Below are 11,326 nucleotides of genomic sequence, written 5' to 3'. Positions count from 1 at the left end.
CTGCATGAGAACAATCCCATTGATTGAACAATAACCCCGTCTTACCCGCCATTCAGTGAAGTACCGGCGCGCACAAACTTCAGCCTGACTAAGATTTCTAGACATTAATTTAATATGCACAAACGTTGGAAGTAGGTCGTACAAATATTTGTCACGTGCGAATATTGAACGTGCTTGCTAGACACAGATCCAGTGACTTGCACTGGCTAAAATAGTTTGCGAAGGAATTTGATTCATAAGTTTGAGTAGAACTGAAGTGGGAAGTCGCAATTTGACTTAAGGATAGTTTGAAACTACTATAAAGCAATAAATACTGAGAATACTAGGATATTTATTATGCTCTTGATGCTTTTGTACGTCACTGTTCAACACTACAAAGTAGTATTCCATTTTTTTGCGTTTCTTTTTTATTTTACCTCTCCAAAGTGTTAAAACTTAATACTTAAGTTTTTCGGTCTGTCCGTCCAGCTGTCATTAGGCAATAATATATCTAATGAGCCATCATTAACTAACCGCTTTCATTTTGAGTAGCTGGAAAAAAATAAAAATAATATCCATATGACGCAGTCGGTAGGATTCGAACCTACGCTCCCAGAGGGAATCTGATTTCTAGTCAGACGCCTTAACCGCTCGGCCACGACTGCTTGTAGCCGTGTTTTGAAATTATCATCCAGTTACATTAAGGACATTTAAACACATCTGGAAAATAATGTTTTGTAACGCGTTAGAATCTATACTTCTTTGGAGCATGGAGAAAAAATAACTAAAATGCAGTAGTGATTAACGATAAAAATTAAAAATCAATTTGTACTAATACCTGAACCTCTTTGGCACGTTCTTAAAAAAGTAACCTTGAAATGAATAAAACTCCTTTTCATGACTGTTAAAATGAACCAATCCCAAGAGAAAGTTGCATTCCGATAAACGATTTACGGTCGGATCGCAACCCCGTCGTGTGTTATAAGGGTCCAAACCGCCTGTTGTCCCTCGAGTGAGTCTCTTGTAACACGAAGTTGTACAGAACACCAGATAACACATTCACGTCTTAGATTTTATGCATAGGAATATAGCCTGGAATTGTGAACAAGTTTCGCCTTTTATTGAACTTGATGTAGATACTTTCATAGAACTCCTTTTTAAGAAGGTAAAAGGTATTTAATCCTTATATCACGGGGGATACACAAAAATTAAAGTCACATGCACAAACACTCAGAACAAACATTCGTGGGTAACAAAAGTTGAACCCGCGACACGTTAAACTATCTATTTGCATACTTACCCATACATAATTGAGAAGTGAAACTTTTGGGTTAACGTCCATTGCCGGCGATGATCGATTACATATAAAAACGTACTCAATGTACTGCAACAGCAATATAATTTCTCGCATCCAAATAAGGTCTCGTCGTATAAGATGGTCCTTGGATGGATCATCACCCAATCAGGCCAAAAGGTCAATTCTGCAATTTATTTTGTTACTTACTTTGACGATTTTTTCCGCATGTGACTTTGGTATATGTTGAGCGTTCGCAGAAAAACATTAGCAGAGCTAAATAATATGTTATACACTCCCCCTAATAAACATAGATCCCCTAAATACATATGGGGAGTGGATGCCGAGTTTTCCTACTCCTCCTATTTCCGTCTGATTAATTTCCTTACTGGTTCCAAGATAGGCTTTTTCACGAGTATGTATTAAGCTTTATTAGCCCAGTTTCATTTTATTAATGATTGTGATCATGACAGCCGGTGTAACTATGGGGCATTGTTTCTGAACAATGCCCCATAGTTTCATAGTTTCAACTCGGTAAGATGAGTTGTAGAGGTTTCAGCGCTGCATGTATTGAGTTGGTAGCCAAGTGTTTTTTTACGATCAATCTCAATTAACACCTGTCACATACACTTTACAATTTTTATTACAAGTGATATGAGTGAATTTTTATTACATGCTAGGTAGCTAAACTAACAATGTTTTACAAATATGTTTTTTTTTTGTCTTTCAATAAATTTTAAAAGACTTTTAAAGGCATTGTTTAAGTACAAAAATCGCTTGAAATTGTTAGTCAGTCTATATTCATATTTTAAATCGTCTCAATCAATATCACAAGGCAGATACTTTTACTCTTGGGAAGATATATTTCTTTCTTTTCAAAAGCAGCGAAAATGTTTTCCATATTTACAACTATCGGATCCAGTATTCAATAAATATATTCGACTACCAAAAAAACTTGGAACTAAGCCAAGCGTTTTGTCAAATGAATATCTTTATTTAATCTAATAGTTCTTCCAATAAACGGTCAAATACAAAGGAGAAAAAGATACCGATATATATTCAAGAAAAAAAAAAGACGAGGCGAAATACGTATTCTGCAAAAGCCAATCAACAGCAATATTTTTGCAATGATTTCTGTCGAAGCGACGACGATAAAATTAAGTATTTTTAGCTTCGTTTAGAGGATCTTGAAAGACGAAAATTAATAACTCAAGAAAAGTATATCTTCTAATATATAAAATTCCCGTGTCACGATGTTAGTTACCGTACTCCTCCGAAACGGTTCGAACGATTCTTATGAAATTTTGTACACATATTGGGTAGGCCTGAGAATAGAACAACATCTATTTTTCATACCCCTAAGTGATAAGGTAAATTAGAGCTATTATTGCGGATTGAAACCTTATTTCGACATCATTGGTCCTGATCATCATTTTTTTAAGTTAAATTATTACGTGCCTATTTTCAACCATTATAGTTCAATTGAAATGCAAAGGTGTCTGGCATTTATTGGGTGCCGCTTTGTGTTTGGTCAGGCGCCTTTCGCAATACGTCATTAGCCGAGCATCTTCAGTCCATCTGTTATATCTCCAACGTCAGTTATAGAGCGCAGTGTGGTGTGTCTTACTCAGTCAATAAGTAGATGACTACTTCTGATTGTTCAATATCTATGCTGTACTTAACACAATCATTCAGACTTTTCAGAACAGTTTGTGTGATTGACCAAACTACAATGCAAAGGCTCCAAATAGCAAAAGACATCGGGCAAGCCCTGGGGCGAAGCAGGATGAGTCTGTCTGATACGACATAGGCTGGAAGAATGTAACCTTTCCCAGAGAGGGAGGAAGATATTGAGGAGAATTATTATCATCTTCAGAATCTAACTATTACTTCAGTGATAAAAAATCTGATAAAAATCGAATGTTAATTGCGGTTTGATGCTCTGTTGCCTCTTCCAATTTACCCACAACGCTCAGCCACGCTTTAAGCATCTAGATCATGCCTTGTGATACGATCTATGAAATATAAGTCAGAGCAAACGATTATTCAAATACTCCATATTTTTTTACATAGTTATACATTTTCGAAAGTACTTGAACATTTCGACAGTCTGTGGCCGTACGAAAAATGAGCTGACACGATCAATAATATCTATCTTACTATGATAAAAGACTATTCTCTCCTATCCTTTGTGGATTCTTCAATGACTTACGGTCTGTTTGGATTCAAATAGATGTATAATTTATCAAGATCGATTGATTTATAGTGTAAGTACGAGTACGCATAATAAGGGAATGAAGGATTGTTTTACGGTTCGGTCAATTTTATGGCTGTTGCAGCTACTGGCGAATTTAAATCTTATTGCTTAGGAACAAAGTTGATTTTATTAAAATGTTACGTTGGTGTGCAGTCGGCTGTACCTTCAAATGGTATTTTACATATAATTGAAAATTTGAAAAAGAATTGATTAAATTAAAGACTGTTATTGTTATCATTGATAGCTAAAAAAAGATTTCTAAATTTAGTGAAGATCCATTAGAAACAGTTACTTTGATTAATATATAACATACTAGTAATTATTAATAATATTAAATCAAGAACAAGTTGCACTTTTATTTTAATCTTCTCTTTCACTTTTAGACAAAACTTTAAGGTTAAAACCCTCGAAAGTCAAATAACACAAACATGCAATTCAGCAAATTGATTAAAATTATATGCAAATGCTTAATCAACATGCCTTTACGAACCGAAACATCTTAATCTCAGCATCTAAACTAAGGGGGTGTTCCAACGCAGAGCTACGAGACTGCCGAGCGCGAATAACTGAGTCGTTTCGTAGACTGCTTTTTGCTCCATGAAAGCTTAGTAAAACATGTGCAAGTTGTAGTGTTTGGCTGTACAACATATTATAACGTATCATCTGATGGCTATTGGCCTATGACGTAAGAGGCAGTTAAAGGTTAGAAGGCAAGTCTATGCGTCTTATGCGGGAGTTCGCCGTTACAATATAGGTGAGGTCTCATTACAACGTAATGATGTTCACCGAATAGAAGTCATCCGCCACTCTGGGCCGTATTCCTCGTTTGGTCTTCGCCACGGCTTTGACAAAGACGTTGCTCAGTGGTTCCGTTCAGTCATTAAGCGACTGCGTTTGATTAATACTGCCCAACCCTCTCGAGATGAATATCCATCTCGCATATTCATTAAGAATTCCCAACTTACTAAAAAAGGCATAGATGGATCGAAGAAGACTACTGCTGGTACTAATATTCATCGTTTTATTTCTGACTAGAGCGCGGTAGAACATACCAATTAGTTACTTAAAATATAGACGCGTCTGCCGCTCTCTTGCCGCGCATCGATATGAACATAACCTTAGATTCTCTCGAACATAAATACTCATCTGTATGACAATACACGGTTGCTGACAAATATTGGCATGACTTCAAGACAATTATAATTTGTACATATGCCAATGTTTGTTTCTCCGAAGTGGTAAGTGAAGGGTACATACGGCTTCCCGTATGTACCCTTCACACATTTGGGGCGTATACTTATGTGATAATTAAATTACGATTTTGTAAGAACTTGTTATACTTAGTTTCTCTTAGTAAGAATAAAACTAGAAATTACCTGGTTTAAAAAAAAACGGCTATCTTAAGGCATACATTTTATACCTCACGTAAGTTATTGATGAAATTTTATTCCGGAAATTATGTATTTTAAAATTATCTACTTCAGTTTTAAAAGGACGCATGTATATTCTTATTTAGGAAAAACAATTGTAAAGATCAAGTCAGACAGTATTTTTCAGTGTCGCGACACTTCATGAAAAATCTCATTAGATAAAGATTATGATAAACAAACATTAGACAAAGTTAAAAAAAATACAAGTAATATAAAGCGATTTTTGCTTAAATTTAAACATTATTTTAATCATTACACAGTAATTCAATATCGCAATTAACACAACCAACACAAAACAAATAATTTGTTAATTAACAACACCGAGTTTGCATTTGAAAGCCGAATAGTAATTATTGGAATAGGAAAATAAACTAAACACCGCGATAACATTGTCAAGCGCAAACAAAGAGCTAAACCACCGTTTTAACACTAATTAGTTTATAAACTCAGGTTTATAATTATTATTGTCATTTATTGAAATTATATCTACTAAATAGCACTTTTTGAAAATCAAATTATAATGGAAAGCACTCAGATTTTTCCATACTTCACCTTTTCAAAAGGAAGGCTGCGGAATAAAGACTGATGGCATCCAAAAAGTTTCTGTACGTGGGGCAGTTTTGTTATTGGAACTGGGTTTACCAAGTTATGTATATAAAGTAATACATACTTTACCAATTGTTTTTTGGTAGGTATTTTTATCTCGCAAGTATTAGGAAGCCAGCGCGGGAGAGGATATTTTTTGAAGATTAAGGATAGGTCATACTAAATCTTTCCCGTTTTTGATCTCCATTTAGCATTTTTATCTAATAACCATAAAGGTAAGTAAAGGTAAAGGTGGTAAAAAAAGTAATTTTAGTTACGAAAAGATTACACTATCACATAAATGCAACAAAAAAAAATCAAGCTTTTCATAATTACCTTACCTAACAAAATTAGTTCAACAATTTTTGATTAGCGTGCAAGTACAAAACGTGTTTTCGTATATTTTCATTATAACGACTAGATATCAGCGGATTCCATCTCATTATAATATACAACACTAAAGTATGTGTGATTTGAACTCGTGTCAATTTTGTCTTCTCTTGCAATTCTAAAATTCTGTTTCTGATTGATTTTTTTGTTCCTTAACCACTCGGTTATCCGTGCTGTTAGCATGTATCACTAATTAACATTATGTCTTTAATGTGACGGTAGACTTCTGTTTAACAAACTTACAGTTAGCGTTCTATATTGTATGTGTGTATAGATATTGATTAGATTTGTTCTATCATCTATACTAATATATTTGTTGTTTGTTTGTTTGAACGCGCTAATCTCTGGAACTACTGGTCCAAATTTGAAAATTCTTTTTGTGTTGAATAAACCATTCATCGAGGAAATCTTTAGGCTATAAACCATCACGCTGCGACTAATAGGAGCTAAGATACAATGGAAAATGTGAAAAAACCGGGCAGGGATACCTAAATCATAACTTATATCTTCTACCCACGGGGACGAAGTCGCGGGCAACAGCTAGTCTTAGTATATATGGCCAGTAATAAAGTTAATAAAGCATATCCATAATATAAAAGAAAAAGAAACATGGCTGCCGTACTCGGCAAATATGAAAATTAAGTTAGTTATTCCATAGTAATTCCATTGTCCATATCCCTTGCTAATTATCTTAGACTTTTATTAGAATCAGACAATTCCAATCATAAAATCACAATGCCAATAAAATAGTAATAACAGAATATCTAGATAAAATCACAGAACAATTGCTTTCCATGTCTTGAATAGATAATATAATAATTTCTTTACTTTATTTTCATCTCGGAAAGGTTTATTTCAAGTGACTACACTAAAATGGAAATTAGATTTCCATACATTAGTCCATGTTAGCAAACATTTGGTAGAACATATTCTACTTGATATGAATATGTTAAATTAGCTTTCAGCATTTATAGGTCTTTCTAAGCAGAACGCTATTTTTCTCTAAAATACATAACCGTTATAGCCAAAACTCAAGTGGAACTTGGCTGGTGACATCTGTCTCATGGCAAATTCAACTGTCAATTCAGCATGCAATTCTGGGCAAAAGCAGGTTGCTTTTGCTCACACAATTCAGGACAATAGAAGACCTCGAGGTAGGACCACAAGAAGAAAGCGGGAGAAACTCCTCGAAACAAGAAACTGGCAACAATGCAAAATGGCAAATATGAAAACATAGACAGAGGCTAGTTATACCTGACGCGGTTGGTCCGTAGATGGGTGACCATCTGTGTCATAAAGAGTTCCTCCGTGTTTCGGAAGGCACGTTAAATTGTGGGTCCCGTCTGTTATTCCTACATCTTTGACAGTCGTTACGGGTAGTCAAAAGCTTTGAAAAGTCTGACAACCACTCTAACCAAGGGGTATCGTGTCGGTCATTTTGATAACTGGGTTAAGGAGGTCAGATAGGCAGTTGCTCCTTGTAAAACACTGGTACTTAGCTGAAACCGGTTGGTGAGACTGGTAGCCGCCCCTACATAGTGGATGGGACAGAGGCTAGTTGCTTGGTTTCTTATTTCGAAAGAATTTGTCCTGCCATGTTCTTCTGGTCCTTCCACGAGGTCTCCTGTTGTCCTGAACTACTTTTTGTAAGGTTTCTTTTGCGGCTAATTGCATGCTGAAATAACCATCTTGTAAAATAAGTTAAATAGAAAGGATTAGAGGGAAGCCTTTCCCTGAAATGTACACTAATGGTAGATTATCGACTATTTTTATAAAAATATATCTAGAGTTAGAATCCCTATAATGGTTAGACTTGATAAGTTTGCGGTTTATGTTTAACTATAATTGTTGTGATGGCATTCAATAGTTTTGACTCACTGATAACCGATAGGTTTTGGTCAGGATGCCAATCTAATTATGCGAAACGTGATTTAGGTTCGATTCCCGCATCGTCTTGAGTTTGGGTGTCTTTGTTCATATAACTTGAATGTTTCTGACACCGCGACAAAAGAATAAATTATTTAGTGAATGAGTAGTTTTTTTTTAATATTCGAATTATCTGCTGGAAAAAGTAAAGTGTCAACTTTAAAGGCAATAAAACTAGCTTTTAATCTTTGCTAGTTCTTGAACAATTTTTATCAAAGAAGCGACAAGCATTGTTCACTACGTTTGCTCAGTGAAGGATTATGATTTAAGAGGACGACTTGAAAAGGCAAGTGACGTTACTTCCGCATAATATTAAACGTGGAAGGAAAATTAAATATGTATTTACAAACTCTAAAACCTTGATCAGAGTTTAAAATTAATTATTAAAGTGGTATTAACGATACTTCGATAGCGGTTTAGCCCAGTAGTCCTACTCAATAAGATTATTTTGCCTCTTTTGAAGATTTATTATTTTGCAAATATATTGTTTATTTTGATTGGAATATGAGTAAATAAGAGATAATTTATTTCGGACGTCAAAATAAATCACAATAATCTTATAAATGCGCCATCTTATCTGAGTGTATGTGTGTGCCTATGTTTGTGATGCCCTTACGCATAAACAGCTAAACCGATTTGAATGAAATTCCTTATGGAGATAGCTGATACCTTGAATTAACACATAGACTTAAACGTATTTACCATTATGAACGACATTAATTCAGGCGAAGCCACGTAAAACAGCTAGTTTAGTAGAAATTTACAGTCAAAAGCCTGACAGATTAAATCTGTCCCTTTAGCTTGTACCAAGTAAGCAGTAAAGATATTGCTACCATAAGTCACGTTCCCTGACCCTTCGTCCCTTATCATAAGGTAAGCAGAAAATATAAGACGCTAAGCTTGAACCTGCATAAACCATCCGTCAATGTCTGTTTTAGAAACACATGTGGAGGAATTGTTATTCAAGACGACAGGGAAATTGGATTTCTCTATTATGGGACTACAGGCCACTTATCGGTTGAAAACTTCTAGTCATGAAGTTTAAATAAAGGAGATTTTTATCATGTTTTTTATTACATGAAATAATAATCAACAAAATCGGTCAAATACCGTACCTACCCAAAAAATGAAAAAAACACGGGAAAAAAATCGCTGGTATAACAAGTTAAAATTTCTTCTTTATTACAAAAATTGATTTACAATAACCTCTTTGGAGGTCGCGGAGTTGAGTTCAACAGTCTTATTACAAAAAGGTTTAGTACTATCCGAATAAAAACTTCAATTATATAGAAATGTAAAATTATTTCAACGAATAAAAGAAATATTTCAGCTGGATCACTTCCCGCGCCTTTTGTAAAAAGCTCCGTCATTACTTTTTCATAATTAATTGAAAAGAATTCAAGTAAATGTGTTCTTTTATTGTAGTGGTACTTAGAATGCAAGTTTCTGTTTACATAAGTTTTTATTTGACTGCAAAAGTGAAACAATGGTGCAACCTTGTAAAAATAAGGGATCTGTTTTTTTTATTTTTTATGACCCTCTCTCTATAATGTATCAATATGTGCTCCTTTCTAGAGCGATACAAACAGAAAAACGGACCTTATTGCCTGGTTGTTTAGCCTAGTTTTGAATCGAAAGGAACGTGCGTGAAGTACACAAATATACTATTTTTTCAGCCGTCAAAACGATTTGCTGTTCGTCAAATTGCTCTCTGGATTTGGTCTAGTTTCCGATAGCCTTTTCTCTAGCGAATATTGTGATACAGATTGCTCTATTGTAGTTCTCAATAATCTTTAAAGATACAAGGACAAAAATGTTGTATGTACATGTACGCTCATTCATCAAAAGAGATTGCCGAAAAACTACTTTAAATAGAACTGAAAAACGTAAACCATCTTCCTGCATTAGCCTTTCTTGTACCTGCAATATATTACCTAAGTTCTCTTTGAAGTCTGATCTTGAGCTACAGAAAACAGAAGCGTCATTAGATAGTAATTTACTAAAGCCCGCTACAAGCTATTACGGCAGCCACGGGTAGTCATTTGACATAGACTAAGTAGTGTAGTGTAGGTGTAATGTTTTAACTACAGAGGTAAAGCAATCGCACGTATTTGAGCTAGTGGACGTCTATAAGACATACGAGTCTTGTGGTCGTCTACTGGAGTCGTATAGTACTGGGATGAACGTTGCCACAATGTATGGTGAATAAATATGCGTTTTATTTCTCGATATTCACAAATTAAACGCTTATCAACTTTGAATTAGGACTAAACACTATATGTTACACATCAAAACTAGAACTTGATGGTAAAATCACCCATCATACCTAGTGGAAGAATGGGAGGGAGGTCTTCGCTCGGCAATGGGACACTAAGCAAAAAAGAGTTTGAAAACTTATTTTATCACAACAGCATCAATTGCCCAATAAAACATCGGTGTGTAAAATTAGTTTCAAAACGAACTTTAAAACATTTCAGTCCGCTCTGCAAGATAATCTACAGTCTAAACGAGGTCAAAAAGAACGGCTATCGTTTAAGCACAGCATTCGGTACTCAAGCTCTGGAGATCACGCAAACGACCCTCTTCATGAACCGCCGGTGGATACGGACATTCAATGTGGTTTACAACAATATAATGTAAACGATTTGGAAATCGGTTTTAGGAATATTGGTAGAAATACACCTCATTTCCTTAGGTATTTCAATGAAGGTTAAGGTGCGTTTCTTTTTGCACAAACATATATTAAACTAGCTGTTGCCCCCGACTTGGAAGCCCTTGAAGATGAATATTTTCCCCGTTTTTGCCACATTTTCCATTGTATCTTCGCTACTTTTAGTTGCAGCGTGATGTTATACAGCCTAAAACCTTCCTCGATGAATGGACTATTGAATACAAAAAGAATTTTTCAATTCGAACCAGTAGTTCCTGAGATTAGCGTGTTCAAACAAACAAACAAACTCTTCAGCTTTATATATTAGTATAGAGTATAGATATAGATAAACAGACGACGACATTTCAGTATATTTGATTTGGTATTTTTTAAGTTGTTAAGTATCCATTAGTTATACATCATTTAGATTTGTCTTTAACACGTGAATGGAGGAAGAGGTTTTAGTTTAGGCTTTTCTGACAGTAACAGAGATGATCGATGTTTCGCCTGATAAATGGTATAAGGTTTTGGTCTGGAAGCTCGATATACTGAATAAATAAAGTCCAAACATTAAAAAAGGTAAAAAAGTAAAATATTAACCAAGGTTGAAAAAAATTAGAAAAGCATAAAACTGGCTAAAAAACTTAAAACTGTTCAACAAAACAAGCTCATTAGCATCTCGGCATGCAAATATGTAGAAACAAAATATTATCACGAATTTTCAACAAAAAAGCAACAAAAATAAGAAATAGTAGGTTGCTAACAGTATTTTCACTACCATTTAAAAATATAATATTTATTTAAAATCTAAAATG

General features: G+C 34.7%; 1 non-coding gene across 1 annotated transcript; it reads right to left on the bottom strand.

Moving 5' to 3' along the window:
- Positions 1 to 562: 562 nt before the first annotated feature.
- Positions 563 to 644, bottom strand: Trnas-aga. Its single transcript has one exon. It is a non-coding gene; the product is annotated as a tRNA-Ser (tRNA).
- Positions 645 to 11,326: the final 10,682 nt, after the last annotated feature.

Source organism: Trichoplusia ni, chromosome 5 (genome assembly GCF_003590095.1).
Source record: "Trichoplusia ni isolate ovarian cell line Hi5 chromosome 5, tn1, whole genome shotgun sequence".
NCBI classification, from domain to species: Eukaryota; Metazoa; Arthropoda; class Insecta; order Lepidoptera; family Noctuidae; genus Trichoplusia; species Trichoplusia ni.
Note: the sequence above shows the minus strand (reverse complement) of the source record. Positions and strands in the feature narration are given on the sequence as shown.